Genomic DNA, 19,384 nt, shown 5'->3' on the forward strand with positions numbered 1-19,384 from the left:
AGGTACTGATCCACCATCTGGGCTGACTATTGCCAGTGAGTGACCCTCTGATCTGGATACAGACTAGAACTGGTGGCTACGGTGACCTCGGAATAAGAGAGAAACAGACTAATGTTAGCATAGATGCCATTCTTCTAATGATGTAGCAAGTACATCGGGTGTTATGGGAAGTGTTCCCGGTTCTGGTTTACCTAATTAATGCAGCCTAAAAATCCTTTAACAGATTTGGATATTAGAAGCATATTAGTGTGTTATGTGTAAGTGTTAAAGAGATAGGTCTTTAATCTAGATTTAAACTGCAAGAGTGTGTCTGCCTCCCGAACAATGTTAGGTAGGTTATTCCAGAGTTTAGGTGCTAAATGGGAAAAGGATCTGCCGCCCGCAGTTGATTTTGATATACTATGTATTATCAAATTGCCTGAGTTTTGAGAATGCAGCGGACGTGGAGTTTATTAAGCGTGCAGAACAACCACCCAATAAAGCATTACAATAATCTAACCTTGTGGTCATAAACGCATGGATTAGCATTTCTGCATTTGACATTAAGAGTACAGGCCGTAATTTAGATATATATTTTGAGATGGAAAAATGCAGTTTTACAAATGCTAGAAACGTGGCTTTCTAAGGAAAGATTGCTATCAAATAGCACACCTAGGTTCCTATCTGATGACGAAGAATTGACAGAGCAGCCATCAATCTTAGACAGCGTTCTAGGTTATTACATGCAGAGTTTTTAGGTCCTATAATTAACACCTCTGTTTTTTTTTCAGAATTTAGCAGTAAGAAATTACTCATCCAGTTTTTTTATATCGACTATGCATTCCGTTTTTCAATTTGGTATGTTTTGCCGGGCCGCGAAGAAATATAGAGCTGAGTATCATCAGCATAACAGTGAAAGCTAACACCGTGTTTCCTGATGATATCTCCCAAGGGTAACATGTAAAGCGTGAAGAGTAACGGCCCTAGTACTGAGCCTTGAGGTACTCCATACTGCACTTGTGATCAATATAATACTTCATCATTCACTGCTGCGAATTGATGGCAGTCATATAAGTACGATTTAAACCTAAACCTACATTTAAACCTTTTATGCTAATGCACTTCCATTAATGCCAACAAAGTGTTCTAGTCTATGTAAAAGAATGTTGTGGTCAATAGTGTCGAATGCATCATTAAGATCCAATAGCACTAATAGAGAGATACAACCACGATCAGATGATAAGAGCAGGTCATTTGTAACTCTAAGGAGAGCAGTCTCAGTACTATGATACGGTCTAAATCCTGACTGGAAATCCTCACAGATACCATTTTTCTCTAAGAAGGAATATAATTGTGAGGATACTACCTTTTCTAGTATCTTGGACAGAAAAGGGAGATTCAAGATCAATCTATAATTAACTAGTTATTTGGGGTCAAGTTGTGGTTTTTTGGTGAGAGGCATAATAACAGCCCGTTTGAAGGTTTTGGAGCACTGAACAACAAGCACCCTGACCCGTGACAGTACCCCTCCCCTCAGGGACTCCCTGGAGGATTCACCATTATGCCGATGGAATTGGTCGATAAGAGCACGATCCAGAATGTCGCAAGCTGGAACCCAGCATCTCTCCTCTGGACCATAACCCTCCCAGTCTACCAGGTATTGGTGACCTCTACCCCTACTCCTCACATCAATTAGCTGCCATACTGTATAAACCAACAACCTCTCGGTGAGTCTGGGAGGCAGAGGGGCAGAGGTCTGGGGCTGAAGGGGGGAGCGAATAATGGGCTTGATCTTAGACACATGAAAAACTGGGTGAATATTCTTAAATAGGGGGGTTAGAAATGATGAACAGTCTAACGAATATGGGTCCCAGTTTACATGTGAGAAGTTTGTAGTGAAGGTCCTGAGAAGACAACCAGACCTTCTGACTGCACATGCAAAATGGGGGCTTAGTACGGCGATGGTTCTCTGATGCCTTGTTCTTTTCACCAGTCTGAGTGAGGGCTTCTCTCGTGAACCTCCAAGTATGGAGGCACCTCTAAATGAAGACATGCACAGATGGAACAACAGCGTTGGATTCTCATAGACGAGACCGGGAGGAAGTACATAAAAACATCAGACTATATAAAGGCCTTGACGAGTGCAAGTTCCAAGATAGAATACTTTAATGATCACCACACAGAAAAAAGAGAGCGCCAACTAGTTATTTATCAGAGCAAATTAATGCCACATAGCTAAGCTAGAGCTAATTGCCTTAATATATGTCCTGAGAATAGTAAAATAATAACAGATTAGACGAAAGTATGATGAAATGCTTAGTTAGTCAATATAGGGGGAAGTCGTGGCCTAGTGGTTAGAGAGCGGGCGGGCGGGCGGGTGGGCGGGCAATACCACGACTGAGGTGCCCTTGAGCAAGGCACCGAACCCCCAACTGTTCCCCGGGCACCGCAGCATAAATGTGGCACACTCCGGGTGTGTGTTCACAGTGTGTGTGTGTGTGTGTTCACTGCTGTGTGTGTGCACTTTGGATGGGTTAAATGCAGAGCACGAATTCTGAGTATGGGTCACCATACTTGGCTGTAGGTCACGTCACTTTCACTTATATTTGGAAAACTTTAGTGTTTGAGCATAGCAAGAAAACGTGTCCGTTTACGTTCATGCTCTTATTCAGAGGATGCTCGTGCAGAAATAGACAGCGAGGACCTCTTTGCAGAAATGGTCTACGCAACAGGAGAGACTTACTGGAATGAGGTAATACTTACCTCATTCCAGTACAAGGCAATCAGGAATTGTTATAGATAGACACAAATTAAACAATGACTGAATAAACAAAGACAAAAGCATATAATTAAGACAACAAATACCTTACAGTGTGCTAGGCATAGCATATTTATCATTTATCAGTATAAAGACTGTAAGCTTTTTGTACATTGAATGTATTAGTTTGATACAACATCTTAATTATGCAGTGCTAGTCTGCTAGATAAACAAACAATCACACAACACCAAGCACTGTATCTTAAACGTGTAAATAACCTTGCAGAGAATTTATGCCCAAGCACCACAAGTGCATAAAACAAATGATACACTGTAAAAAATAAGTGTCATTTTAACTGTACAATTTTGTAAAAACGCTACAAAAAAAAAGTGTTAATAGGTTAACAGTAAGTTCCTGTACTATATACAGGGAAAAACTGTAAAAGATCTAACCAGACATTTCATGTAATTTTACAGTAAAATGCTGTTAATTTTACAGTTTTTAGAAATAAAAAAAGAACAAATCAATGTATAATTTACAGTCAAAAACTGTAAACTGATATTCCCAGAATTCCCTGTGTGACGCTACACATTTGAAAGTATTTTGTTTAAATAATCATGTTTTTTAATAGTTTTTTGTTATCAGTTGTACATTTGGGCTTTATGTTACATCTTCTGCTGTTTAATGAAAGTTTATTGAATTGTTTAAGTATCGTGTGTCACCATGATGGTGTTTTGTGTTTGCATGAATGACTTTGTGCACCTTCTATATATTAATATAAACTTCTGCTTGTGGCGAAGCTACTTGTGATGAACTTCGATTCTTCATGTGGCTTTCTCTTTTACCACCTGCATTATTATGGTGGTTGTCAGTATGATAAAGGTACAAAACAGATTTTAATAGCAGTGTGCGTTGTTGAATTTACTGGTTTACATTCAAATTTTCTTGTTTGTAAATAACAGTTTTATACTGTAAAATTTACAGTTTTTGGCCGTAATTGTGTTTACAGTTTTTCTGTATTTTTTACAAAAGTATTCTGGCAACCACAGCTGCCAAAATTATTTTGTAAAAACTACAGACTTTTTTTTACAGTGTACTTATAATGGTGTAGGCTGATGAAGTGATGAGGACGAGATGCCAAAGGAGACCGGCAGCCTTGTTTCTGACTGCAGGCCCGGAGAGACTTCATGCGCGCAGGTTCACGTGAGTGTATAGATGAAATGTTTGGTTGATTGAGACCCAAGAAGCGCCGACGCGACACGTTTCCAAATCGGCGGTTTTGAGGTATTTTAACACTGTTGCTGTGGGGTTACTTTTCATGTCCGCGGATTGAAGCAACCCCAATAATGTGACAATTTAGTGCCTGGAATGTGAATTTTACCTGGGAACCCCTCTCGAAACGCGATTGGGCTAGTTTTGAGTAGCAATTGGCGTTTTTGAGAAAACCTGGAAAGCACTTGGAAATCCGCCAATGTTTCACATTCTCTGCTGAGAAAACTCAGAAGCCTGTATATCCTCCAACATTATCAAATGAACGCAAAGATTCACCGCGACGGCAGAGCAATGCCAACGATCTAGTGTCCATCTTGAGAGGAATGTCAAACTCACAATAGTTTGCAGGAGATGAACTAAACTACTGTATATGCAAGTAACCCAGGGAAAGGCAGGCAATAAGTCAAGTTTGAGCAAGAAACGTCATCTGCAAACACAATGAAGGGTGAGTAGAGGGCTTTTATATTCCTTGTGTTAAGTGCCGATTGGCTAGATCTAATTGTAATATGTGACGTGGCATTAAGTCTTCCTAGTAGAACTTGCACTGACGCTTCCATTTATGTGAAAACTAATACATGTAGATTAATAAAAAAAAAAAAAAATACTTACTCATGTTTATGATCTCTGCTGGTTCAAGCCACTGCATCAATAATCTAAAGCTTCTTGAGGTGAATTATGTCTTATTTGTCACTGTGAGTCTTTTTTTGAGGGAAATTCTGTCTTATTCCTCTCAGCTATAAGCGAAAAGTAAAATTGAAAACCCTCGCTGCTTTGTTTGCTCTGATGTGAGCGGTTACCTGCCGCTAGCTTCATGTGGATGATTGTAATATCAATAGTGCGCTTAGCGCGTGGGCATGGTCGCATTAGATATAATGAAGGGAGACGTGAATGACTGGACATAGCGTTGGTTTCATATGGATTACTTTATCACAGAATATTTGTTTTCAATAAGATTGCATAGATAAAGAGTAGACATGTCAAGCTTTCTATAGATACATCTCTTATGTCTCTGTGTTGAGTATTTGCTGAGTTACAGTTCATTTTAATGACGTGTTTCTAAATGAAGATCACTGCAGACCTAAGCGGCAGACAGCGCACCCTGTTTCTTTTCTTTATTTTATAAATGCACAAGGTTTTGTTGTTATTGTGTGTATACAAATAAAAGAAGAACCTTTACAGATTCGATTGATGTATTGCTCTTATCTGTACGATCAAAACTGAAAGTGTAATTTAAGTTATTTTCTGTGTTATCAGGAGAAGATGCCACAAATCCGTGTTAGTCGACCCCAGAGGGTTAACCCTCTGGAGTCGATTAACGCGTATACGCGTTTTGGGGTATTTTCTCCTGATAACCCCGAAAAGAACTTAAATTACACTTTCAGTTTTGATCGTACAGATAAGTGCAATACATCAATCGAATCTGTAAAGGGTCTACTTTTTTTTGTATACAGACATAATAACAGCAAAACTTTGTGCACTTATAAAATAAAGATAACAAACAAGGAGTGCTGTCTGCAGCCTTTGTCTGCGCTGATCTTCAGATACAAATGCGTCATTAAAATGAACTGTAACTCAGTGAATACTCAACGAAGAGACATGAGAGAGATATCTATAGAAAGCCTGACATGTCTACTTTTAAACTAAACAAGTGCTGCTGAAAACAAATATTCTGTGATAAAGTAATCCATATGAAAACAACGCGATGTCCGTTTTTCACGTCTTCCTTCATTATCTTCTAATGCGACCACGCCCCCGCGCTGAACGCGCTTTTGAGATTCAAATGTTTCACTGAAGCGCGCGGCTTTTGAATACGCCCACACAACAGAAGACAACGCAGCGAGACTGTTCTTCGAGTTTTTATTATTTTACTGTTTGCTTCGCGATGAGAGGAATAAGACATAATTCACCCCAAAAAGATGTGATGTGGTTGAGGATTTGAGATTTGGATTTCCTCAGAAAAAAGAATGAAGCACTTTATTCAGCAGAGATCATAAACATGAGTAAGTCTTTTTTTATTTATTTATATACTTGTACTAGTTTTCACATAACGAGTAAACATTTTACTAGTTAGACTTTTTCCAAAGACTTTTTCCAAACTATAATTCCTGACTAAATGTATAATCAAGTGAAATATTATGAAGTTTCAATAACAATATACACTACTATACCGTTCAAAAGCTTGATGTAAATAATATAAATGTAACAATAAATGTAACTGTAACAAATGTAACAATCATTGCTGTTCTTTCAATTTATCCCCCCTAAAAAACCTAAAAAAAAAAAATCTCAGCTCTTTTCAACATTAATAATAATAATAATAATAATAATAATAATAATAATAATGATAATAATAACAATAAATGTTTTTTTTTGTAGAAAATAAGATTGTTAAAAGGATTTCTGAAGGATTGTGTGACTGGAGTAATGATGCAAAAAAATTCAGTTTTGAAAGTCAGCTTTGATTTTTTCCTAATAAACTGTTTAACTGCACTCACAAGTGAATATTAAATTATGTTGTGGGGATAATTAAATATATTCTAATAAAACTACAAACATAAAATTATATAGATTTATTTTGTCCTCACATTCTTCTTGTAACTCACCCCTCTCAGTGACACAGGTGACTGAATGGCTCATTATGCAGCTCATTATGCAGGCCTTTGTCTTCTCAGGTGTGAATTCATGATAGTTGACGCCTACTCTCGCATATGACTTTTACCAACAAAAAGTGTCTTAGAAAATTTAAATCAATATATTGTTTTCTGTAAGTGAGTAAACAAGATGATTTTTCACATCATTTAGAAAAAAAAAATTCTAGGCTACAAGCTCCAGTTCTCAAAATTCCTGGGAACCAATGTTCTTTATGTGTTTTATTGCCTTATTCAAGTGGTTTAACATTTTTAGTTTTTCACTAACCACGCATAACATTTTTTTTCTCAAAAACACAATCTTGTACATACATGCTGCTCACATATTATTATAGCCTAGTTTGTGCTGATTACAGTGAGATTAGATTTTAGCCATTTAGATATTTATATAAGAAACTGAAAAAAGCACAAATGTCAGGGCATGACAAAACTTCTCCAGGCCCCAAAAATACCCTTAGACTCCAGAGGGTTAAAATGCCATTTTAACACGAAAACGCATTAGTGTAAACGGTGCCTGAGTTACATAATTTCCTCTATAGTGGATCTATATAGTGGTCTATAGTATTACTTACAGTTATGACTTCCTCTAAAAATTTTTTTTATATATAATTAATTAATAATTTGCATTTGATAAACTGATAATAATAATAATAATAATAATAATAATAATAATAATAATAATAATAATAACATTGTACACAGTGGTTCCCATGTCTGTGTCAGTGTCATCATCTATATAATGATGCAATATTGTTCATGTCAGTCATCAGTCATATGCCTAACTGGGACTGGTATTTTGACCTTATGACCAGAGGGACTTGATTGTGGTTATAATGGCTAATTAAACCAGAGGATCTATTTATCTTAGCCCATCAGGAGATGTTGTCAGGATCCCAGTCTATGGTCCCCTGTCTTTGGTTTTGTGGACTCTTATTTTGAAATATTCTTGTTCCCCATTGTTTCTGTGTTCCTTTGCCCATCTTGTTAGTTTTTATAGTAATTGATTAGCTCCTCCGTCCTCATTACCTCATTATCCTGTCAGTATATAATGGTCTCACACCACCATTCACTGCAGAGTATTGTTTAGCCCGTGTCGTGTCGTGTCGTGTCGTGTCGTGTCGTGTCGTGTCGTGTCGTGTCGTGTCGTGTCGTGTCGTGTCGTGTCGTGTCGTGTCGTGTCGGTTTTGATTTTTGCTTTTGTATTTTTGGATTTACCCTTTGGATTACCCTGTCTAGATATTGTTCACTCACTGAAGACCCACACTTGCCCTAGGATTATACTTGTGTCTTGCCCTCTGTATACCTGTTTGCCATTGTTTGGCCCATGCCTGTTTTGACCACATCTCTGACCAATAAAAGCTTGCACATGGATTCGCAAGTCTCATGTCTCGTCGGCTCAAATGTTACAGAATATTCGGCCACAAGAGGATCCAGCGGCTTTTCTGAGGAACATTGGCCAGGTATGGACATGGCACGAATTTTGGTAGCCCTTAGGCAGGGTCCTCGATCGCTGGAGAACTATATTAGAGAATATTTAGCTATCGCATACTATTCAGATTTACCGGATTGTCTTTTGATAGAGTTTTTTGTGATGGCATTATCAAACCTCTTAGGTCTAAGCCTAGACACGAGGGTCAACAGTCATCACTCACTCAGTTTATGGATTATGCTTTATTGACTGTTGGCTCTTCATTCACTGTGGGTTTTGCGGAGGAAGAATGCGACACTGCACTCATTCATGTAATGTACTAGAGCATGAGCACAAAATGGCGGTAACAGCTGAGCCTGATTGCAAAATGGCACCCACAGCAGATCTTCAGGAGTCAAGTCACCACTGATTTTCACGAGTCAAGTCACCGTTGAACTTCACAAGTCACATCAAGTCACCGTTGATCTTCCAGAGTCAGGTCAAGTCACCGTTGTTCTTCATGAATCAAGTCAAATCACAGTTGCTCTTCCTGAGTCAAGTCACTTTTCAATTGATCATCCAGAGTCTCGTCACGTCACAGCTGGTCATCCAGAGTCTCGTCACTTCACAGCTGGTCATCCAGAGTCTCTTCACTTCACAACAGACCTTCCAGAGTCTCATCACTTCACAGCTGATCATCCAGAGAATTGTGACATCTCAGCTGATCTTCTAGAGTGTCGTCATGTGACAGCTGATCACTGTGTCTCATCTGTTCATCCTGAATCCTATCACTCCCTGTCTGTTGCACCCAGAGCCTTGAGGTCAGCTCTTCAGTCTTCCAGACTGGCATCCAGCTTGGAGGATTTAATGCTGGTGTCAGCACATGCAGCTGGTATCCCTAAACCAGCGAGCTCAAACCCAAATGCTCACAATCTATGCACAGTCTGTGTTTATGCAGTGCTTTTCTGTAGAACATTGGGCACTCTCAGTCAACATATAAATCAAATTCCAATTTGCAAACAGTTAGAGGATAGTAAATGAATTCAGGGAAATTTGGTTAACTGTTTTAACTTTATTGTTTTAGCTTTACGGCATTCACTAAATTCCAGGGGTTTCATTACCACAACGTAAAATGGGCGTTTCTGAAGGTCTTGGTAAAACACCCTCTTTCAAAAAAAAAACAAAAAAAAAAACAAGAGGTCACCGATCATTTTTTTTTTTTTTTTGCGCGGGTGTTTTTTAATCCCAGGATAAACTCAGATGGATGAAGGAGAAATAAAAGCATACCTACGATGGATAATGAAGGAGAAAACAGTCATACAGGTAGATATTATATTTTATATCTATTATGTTTTATTGTCTTACAGTTAAGCTATTTTCGAAAACAAATAAACAACCAAAAAAATGTAAAACGTGCCGTAACGTTAGTTCTCTACTTATGTTTTACTGTAAGTTTTACTACAAACCAAACATGGTTATTGACGTCCATGGTAATCACAAAATAATCATGGGTTTGATAAGCCACTCACATTCAGACATGTACAACAGTGCTCCTGTTCACACCTTTCACTCCTCAAATATTTTATCGATCTCTTTCTCTGTAGTGTGACAGTCCACTCTTCAGAAAAGTGATGGTTTGGGAGATAATACCTCAGAAGATCCTGTAAGCCCTGAAGCAACCAGTCCTTCAAACATTATCAAATATCTTATGTTCTTTCTGTGTAAATTCAATTTAGGATGGAATTATAAATAATTACAAGAGTTTCTTTACAAGCAGTGGGCTTTGGAAAAGTACTGAGATTAATAAAATCTGAGGTTTAACTGCAGACTTGTCTAGTGTGATACAACTCCTGATAGAATGGATCTGAAGACAGTAAGCTGATAGTATATTGTGAACATGGAGCGATCAGGACAGGTATCTGAAGTCATAACTGTATTAATGTAATTTGACATGAAACACCAGAGATCAGGACAGGTATCTGAAGTCATAACTGTATTAATGTAATTTGACAAGAAACACCTGAGATCAGGACAGGTATCTGAAGTCATAACTGTATTAATGTAATTTGACAAGAAACACCTGAGATCAGGACAGGTATCTGAAGTCATAACTGTATTAATGTAATTTGACACTAAACACCTGAAATTAGGGCAGGGATCTGAAGTCATAACTGTATTAATGTAATCTGACATGAAACACCTGAGATCAGGACAGGGATCTGAAGCCATAACTGTATTAATGTGATTTGACATGAAACACCTGAGATCAGGACAGGGATCTGAATATAACTGTATTAATGTAATATGACATGAAACACCTGAGATCAGGACAGGGATCTGAAGTCATAACTGTATTAATGTGATTTGACACTAAACACCTGAGATCAGGACAGGGATCTGAAGTCATAAATGTATTAATGTGATTTGACACGAAACACCTGAGATCAGGACAGGGATCTGAAGCCATAACTGTATTTATGTGATTTGACACGAAACACCTGAGATCAGGACAGGGATCTGAAGCCATAACGGTATTTATGTGATTTGACACGAAACACCTGAGATCAGGTCAGGGATCTGAAGCCATAACTGTATTAATGTGATTTGACACTAAACACCTGAGATCAGGACAGGGATCTGAAGCCATAACTGTATTAATGTAATTTGACACGAAACACCTGAGATCAGGACAGGTATCTGAAGCCATAACTGTATTAATGTGATTTGACACGAAACACCTGAGATCAGGACAGGGATCTGAAGCCATAACTGTATTAATGTAATTTGACACGAAACACTGAGATCAGGGCAGGGGTCTGAAGCCATAACTGTATTAATGTAATTTGACACGAAACACTGAGATCAGGGCAGGGATCTGAATAACAGTGTTAATGTAATTTTAACAGTGTGAATGTAATTTGAAACGAAACACCCTTGATCGCGGAAAGGTTACCTTAAGTTGTAACATTATGAATATAATATGAAAAACACCCATGATCTCGGAGAAGTAACGCTATTTGAAACAATTCTAGCAAACAGCTTTCCTCCCAATCTGCACATGATCGTTGACCTATGCAAATTATCAAATAGGGCACGCCTGCCCGATGATGCAATATCTGTTACGCTGTTCTGAAATCCCTGGAAAAAAGTTCAAGCCTAAACAATAAATTTACACACACACAGACAAAAATCTTATCACCTAATCAAAGTTGTTAACAACAAATAATAACTTGACTTCTAGTTGATCGTTTGGAATCAGAAGTGGCTTATATGAAAGGCAAAGGCCTCTAGATTACGCTTATTTTACCAAAATAAAATCTTATCATGCCTTGCTTTTTAATTATTTAATTAGAACAGAAAGGTCAGACTTTTCTGTCTTGTCACTTAACAGAAATAATGTACAGTACAGAGCATAAAGTCATGGTGCAGTGAAAAAAAGAATTAATATTGTGTATGACTCCCATGAGTTTGGGCATCGCTAATTCACTTAGCTGGATTTGATTGTTGGCGATTTGGCATGATCTTGGATTATTTGGTTCTTCGAAGCTCATCCTGCACAGCAAAATCTCCAGTGTTAATTTAACACTCTGAGTGTGGACTCATATAAACACCGAAGTAGTGTTAAAAGTAACACTGAAGCAGTGTTGAAGTTAATGAGATAATTAGGTGATTAATTGAGTGATGATTGACCATTATTGAAGAAACCTGATGTTAACAAGCAGAATCACCAAAGAATAAAATCACAATTTGTGTGTCACCATTATAGTGGTCAGTATTTGCTTTAGTTGGGATCTTGACCCTTAAGTATTTAACTTTAGGTTTTGTGTGGCTGTGATAACTGAGTTATAACAGACAGATAAACCAGAGGAAATGTGATCATGTGGTATTTATTATGATTTGGGCTAATTGTCATGTAGTGACCTGAATACCTGAGTTGGGTTTTCTTTATTGATTACATAAACTAGGTGAAAAAAAATACAATATCTTTCATTTTTGTCCTAATCAGATAGATGTTTTTAAAAGTTACTTCTACATAAATAAAGAGTTCTTTATTTAGACACACAGACATCAAGAATCAGCGTGAGCATCACAACAATGGTGACCATCAAAAAAGCATGTTATAACCAATAAAAACCCATAATTTTTGCAGTTTTTATTTGACTTTTAAGTATGTAGTTTTGTGATGTTCAGAGTTGATCTGTTTATCTGAATATGCTGTTTGTCACCGTTGTTGTGATTCATACACTGATTCTTGATGTCTGTGTGTGCCTAAAACAACGAACGTTTTAAAATCAGAACAGTTTGCAAGGGACCCTTACAAAATGTATAGTAAACACAGACTCTTTCACAGTGGAATGAAAGTTGTTATATTCAATCAAGGATACATAACTCAGAAAAAAGTCTCTGAATGAATTCAGTGATCCAGGTCAAATAGTGATTACGTTAAAACATAATCATCACCACCTGATGACTTTCACTCGCTTATCTGTCTGTTACTCAGTTATATCAGCCAAACAAAATTTAATGTTAAAAAGTCAAGGGTCAAGATCCCAACTAAAGCAAACACTGACCACTATAATGGTGACAAGCAAATTGTGATTTTCTTCTTTGGTGATTCTGCTTGTTAACATCAGGTGTCTTCAATAATGGTCAATCATCACTCAATTAATCACCAAATTATCTTATTAACTTCAACACTGCTTCAGTGTTACTTTTAACACTACTTCAGTGTTTATATGAGTCCACACTCAGAGTGTTAAATTAACACTGGGGATTTTGCTGTGTGGACTTGCTGTCATAGCAACAGGTGCGCAAGCTTGAACCTGTTCTCGAGCAGGCTTATTTCATGTTTACAGGATTAGATCCCGGCTTTATAAGTGGAGGTGATACAGGAAATCTTTCGCAGCCATGGCTTGTCCGTTTTTACGAGAGGAACCTAATTTTTCGAATTAGACCTAATCGCGTTTTGCGAGATAGACAGGATCCTTTAGCGCATCACGACAATGTACTTATTGAGAGATATCGTTTTTCTTGTGAGGGTGTCACATACATCATTAACTTGTTGGAACCACACGTGAAATGTTCGACTCGTCGGAGTCGGGCTTTAACAACGGCACAAACTGTTTGTATTTCTTTGAGATTCTTTGCCAGTGGCACTTTCCTTAACACTATTGGTGATGCGGAAAACTTGGTGAAAAGTGCTGTCTGTCGTGCCATTCGCAAAGTTTATCTGACACTCAAGTAGTTTTTAGGGGGTTTTGTGGTATTTCCAAGCCACTTAAGACCACAGGTTGTGAAGCAGGTTTTTTTTGCCATTGCAGGTACATTATAATTGTTAATGAAGATCATGCAACCATGATCATGCCAAAAAGTAGGACTTATTGTATTTCTTCATCAGGCTTCCCTAATGTGATTGGTGCCATAGACTGCACACACGTCCCCATCAAGGCCCCACCAGGCCCCAATGAAGGGGATTTTGTGAACCGAAAGGGATTTCACAGTGTAAATGTGCAGGTAAATTACTATTACGATTCTTATTCCACACTACTAATATATGAAATAATAACAAAAGTAATGTAATCAAAAAGTATGCAGTTGACTGATTAAAAATATCTTAGATGGTGTGTGACTCCATGTTCCACATCATAACTGTGGAAGCAAAATGGCCTGGTTCTGTGCATGACTCTAGGATTTTCAGAGAGTCACATTTATGCACATTATTTGAACGTGGTAAGGAACAATTTAATATCAAGCTCACTGTATTACATAAATTCATTCAGAGTCTAACAAAACTGCATTTTTCCAGGTGCTTATGACGGGATCCTGCTTGGTGACAGGGGCTATGCCTGCAGGCAGTATTTTATGATGCCATTCCCTGACCCAAACCCCGGACCACAAACCCGTTTCAATGCAGCTCTAGCCAGGACAAGGGCACACACTGAAATGACCTTTGGGCAAGTAAAGGAAAGATTTCAGTGTCTGAAGGGTCTGAGGGTTGCACCTGACAGGGCCTGTGACATTATTGTTGCATGCGCAATACTCCACAATATTGCCACCATCAGAAAGGAGAGGACGCCTGTTGTGGAGTTGCAGCCTGATGATGATCTCCAGCCAGTGCACTTGGACCACCTTAGTAGCAGAGCTGCACGGAACAGAATTGTGGAACACCTTTTTTGATTAGATTTTTTCTTTACACAGAAAAACCTTCATTAAATTAATAAAAGACAAGACAACATGCTTACTTCCTTGAGTTTTATTTCAATGATTATGTCAATAGAAGCCATTGATGGTCATCTTTTGCCTGCAATAAGATAAATTGTTATCCATGGTCAGCCATAGTCCTCTGTGTGAAATAGTGTATAAGCACTTACTCTGAAGTTCCTTTTGAAGCAACTCAATTTCTAGTTCCAGTTTTCTCTTCTTTAAAGTGTCAAGTTCTATTTCTCCCCTTAATTTTTGGCGTTTCAGGTCAAAATACTGTATTTTCTGTTTTAGATGCCGTTTCTATAGATTACGGATATCACCCTGTGCCATTTTTGGATAAAAATAATTATCAAAACCAAACCAAAAACAAAAATCAACACAAGCCTCATGCAACAGAAATAAAAAGAAAAAGTACTACACTGCCCACTTTTTTATCACATTGTGCAGTAGGCCTGTCTGGCCTTTCCTCCTGCAAGTCAGATTGTAGTCAGAAATAATATGTACACAACTATAAATTAAGTTCTTTATGCACTTACAAGTACTTCCTCCAAAGGACAGTCATCTGAGAGGGTTTCTTCACTGTCCTGTGCAAAAGAAACAAATGAGTATTCCAAAGTGTTGCACTTTTTTTTACTTTTGATGGAAAGTTAGAAAAAGTCCACTTACTGAACATATTTCAGCCACCACTTTGTTGGGAACAGGTAAAAGTGTTGGTGTATTATGTAAAACTGCACAAAAGAGAAGAACACAATGGCATTACAAGAACTACACTAGGAAAAAATTTGATCAGTAACATAGCAACAATTTTTTGAATTAGGTTATGCAGTTTTCAACTTCACAAGTCAAAGCAATTCATCACAACTCAATATTTAATCAGTTCAAATGACAGTACCAGCCATTTGGATTATAGGCACACTTAATTTAATGCAGCAACAAAGTATTTACAGTGTAGCAAGATACATTTAAAACACTTTTACCAGTAATGAAGGTGTTGCTGTTACTGGTCCCTGGATTTTGGTCTAAGGAAGAGGTGCCCCCAGGGATGCCCTCCACAATGGGTCGGTTCACATTTAACCCAAGGGCCAACTCTTCTGCTGGGGTATAATGTGGGGGGTGCAGGACCACCACCTGTTTTTTCTGCTCCGCCTTTTTCTTGGTTGCTGTTATAAACAGACAAACACATCATTGAACATTTTCTAGTAAAGTACTAGTAAAACAATAAATTTAGAGTTCGTAAAATACATACAGATGTTTATAGAAGCAGCAATAACAATCCATTCAAATATAATTTGCCAACGTGTTTTATTAATATCAGATACACATAGTGTAAGTAACTATAAAGTTCACTCTATACTTCTCCCAGTTCACTGGCCACTTACTTACATGTATTTCAGGAGAAACCGATACATTTACGTGCTGTAAATCTGACAGGACTCTCTGAACTGTGGCACAAACAAACATGGTGGCACCCATCTAACATTATAGATCATACATTATAGATCATGATCAAGATCATTTAGAATGTTTTTTTAAACTACAAACGCACTCATTTACACATATTGTTGAATCAGAATGTCAGATAGTTGATGATATGGTAAGCAAGTTTATGAATATTTTGAATAAAAAAGGAAAAACTAAATAAAAGTGATCCATCTTTTCTACAGTGTTATTGTGGCTGTGGTATGTCACGTGATAAGCATGACACGTCGCCATAGAAACAGGGGAAATGTTTCAAAATAATGGTCGCCTAAAAAAACAGCTAGAATATTTTAAACTCACCAGTGAAAGGGTTAACAGCTAGGGTGACCATAATTTAGTTTTCAAAAAAAAAAAAAAAAAAAAAAAAAAAAAATAGGATAGTGGAGGCAGGATGCAGATAATTGTTTGAGGGGTGTTAAAGTAAAGCCCCCAAAGTAGCGCAATGACCATATCCCAAATATCAAAACTCAAAATATGTCATTTCCATACCTAAAACACGTTACAGTTACCGTTATGCAGGTTTATCATAAGCACATCTAAAATGCTTCCTACCAGTGGCCATACTTCACAAAACACAACTATCACAGTTTTATCATAGGTAGAATGTAAAATGTTTCAGTACAAGCATTTCAGTCACATGCAATTTATGCAATATTTCAAACCTTTAAAGGGGTCATATGACATTGCTAAAAATAACATATTTTGTGTATTTGGTGTAATGCAATGTTTATGCAATTTAAGGTTAAAAAAACAACATAATTTTTCACATAATATACATTATTGTGTCTCTTTTATGCCCCACCTTTCTGTAACACATTGATTTTTACAAAGCTCATCGTTCTGAAAACCGAGGTGTGCTCTGATTGGCCAGCTATCCAGTGCGTTGTGATTGGCCAAATACTTCAAACGTGTGACGGAAATCTTATGCCCCTAACCATACTGTGATGCCATGTCCCCCAAATTGACGAGACAAAATCAGTAAAAACCCATTATATACGAGGCATTTGCTGCATCCAATGGGGACATAATTACTGATTATAATGACTTATATTGTCTTTTTGAATCATCAGTGGCAAATCCTTTACATATGAAAAGTTACCTACAGCATGTTAGTCAGAAGCGCCAGACTGTCCTTGCAAAGTTGGAATTGCCCCACTTTATACAAACAGACACTGGCATTGTAGGCTACTCTCTCAAGAAACATTCCTCGTCCTCCGTTAAATGCACTGAACACATCTGAATATTTGGGTTGAACTGTTCCGGAACAGTGTTGTACAACAAATACAACTTAACCACTGATCTCTAGTTGTGTCCTCTTTGTATGGCCAAACATGGTAGTTTTGCTTTCACAACAAAACACGGTAACATTTTAGAATACTGTTTCTTACTTACTACATAACTAATAAGGAATTATTGAAGAACTAACAGGTATTTTTTCATGAACACTTAACTCACTACTGTTAACTACTAAGGAAGATATGTTAATTAATCAGTATGTAATACAATTTTATGATTGTGTTAAGTAACAGTTAGCTAATCAATAACTAATGTTTTCTGTCATACCTCCTGAAGAACTACTTTTAATTATCTACTAGTTAGAGTTCAAGATAAATAACTGTGAAGTAACTACTAATGAACAGTTATACACAATTGCATTGAATTGTGACCCTTTCATATAAATGTTATTAGCAGTAGTAGTAGTAGTAGTATGAAAATGCAATATTAATAAATGCAATACATTTTATAGAGGTTTTGCCTGTGTAGTGAATTGTTTTGTGAGTGTGTTTTGTAAGAAATCAGCTTCCAATAGGAACCCCACCACGACTCCAGTGACTTGCGATAACTTACCTTAGTTTTTATATTTTATATACAGTACTGTATGTGTGCCTCATCAGCATATACCACATTACCATTAATTAAATTTCTGTATGTAAGGCAAAGCCTGAGGAAAAGTGAAAATACAGGTAACAAATTAGTAATTAATAACAAATTATCAAATAATTCTGCAGGACTTATTTCGAACCTGAAACATTAGGTCTATTCTAAAGTGAAAATATTGGGAACCCATTAGTAATTAATAAAGAATTATTAGATAATTCCGCAATAATTACTCAGAACCTGAAACAGTATTCTAAAATGAAAACATAGGGAACCCATTAGTAATTAATAAAGAATAATCAAATAATTCTGCAGGACTTATTTCAAACCTGAAACATTAGGCCTATTCTAAAGTAAAAATATTGGGAACCCATTAGTAATTAATTAATAATTATTAGATAATTCCTCAAGAATTACTTAGAACCTGAAACAGTATTCCAAAGTGAAGACACAGGGAACCCATTAGTAATTAATAAATAATTATCAAATAATCTGCAGGACTTATTTTGAACCTGAAACATTAGGCCTATTCTAAAGTGAAAATATTGGGAACCCATTAGTAATTAATAAATAATTATTAGATAATTCTGCTAGAATTACTTAGAACCTGAATCAGTATTATAAAGTGAAAACATAGGGAAACCATTAGTAATTAATAAATAATTATCAAATAATTCTGCAGGACTTATTTTGAAACTGAAATATTAGGCCTATTCTAAAGTGAAAATATTGGGAACCCATTAGTAATTAATTAATAATTATCAAATAATTCTGCAGGACCCATTTCGAACCTGAAACAGCAGGCCTATTCTAAAGTGAAATTATAGTGAACCCTTTGGTAATTAATACAGAATTATCAGATAATTCTGCAGGAATTACTTAGAACCTGAAACAGTATTCTAAAGTGAACCTATTAGTAAATAATAATGACTACATCATTTCGACTCAAATCAAACTTACACTCTAAAAAAACTATAAAAGTAATCAGAAACTTTGTAAAATGCACGACACAACTTGTTTACGATCTTTATTTCAGGTGAGAACATTTCTTAATACAGCATATTTTATTCCATTTTAACATGTATACTGCCCACATTTAAACTAATTTAACAAACATTTTATAATCAAAAGTTAAACATTTATATGCAAACAAAATGCATATTTCATTTCCATTATAGGCTAATAAGTGGACTGTAACAAAGTTGCCACTGTAGTAGTACTTTGCACTTGTCCTTTTACTCAAGTAATTTCGAAAATGAATAGGCCTACTTATAATTTTACTGGAGTAATATTTTATTGTGGTATCTGTACTTTTACTCAAGTACTTGATTTGTGGGCCACAGCCTGATTATTATAGTGATTATTTGCATATAACTGTTCAGTATTATTTATTTCATAGTTATTTTTCTTGAACCTTAACTAGTAGATAAGTAATAGTAGTTCTTCAGGAGGTATGACAGAATATATTAGTTATTGATTAGCTAACTGTTACTTAACACAATCATAAAATTATATTACAAACTGATTAGTTAACACATCTTCCTTAGTAGTTAACAGTAGTCAGTTAAGTCTTAATGAATAATCACCTGTTAATTCTTCAATATTTCCTTATTAGTTATGCAGTAAGTAAGAAACAGTATTCGAAAGTGTTACCCAAAACACACAGCATCTCCACGACAATACTACAGCGAGAAAGTTACACCTTCTTTCTTTGCATGAACATATGGGCGGCGTTATGCAAATATGCGTGTTAGAAT

General features: G+C 36.6%; 1 pseudogene; it reads left to right on the forward strand.

The window, feature by feature from the left end:
• The first annotated feature begins 12,912 nt into the window (after positions 1-12,912).
• LOC122139740 lies at positions 12,913-14,243 on the forward strand (annotated as a pseudogene).
• The last annotated feature ends 5,141 nt before the right edge of the window (positions 14,244-19,384 follow it).

This window comes from Cyprinus carpio, chromosome B15 (assembly GCF_018340385.1).
Source record: "Cyprinus carpio isolate SPL01 chromosome B15, ASM1834038v1, whole genome shotgun sequence".
NCBI classification, from domain to species: domain Eukaryota; kingdom Metazoa; phylum Chordata; class Actinopteri; order Cypriniformes; family Cyprinidae; genus Cyprinus; species Cyprinus carpio.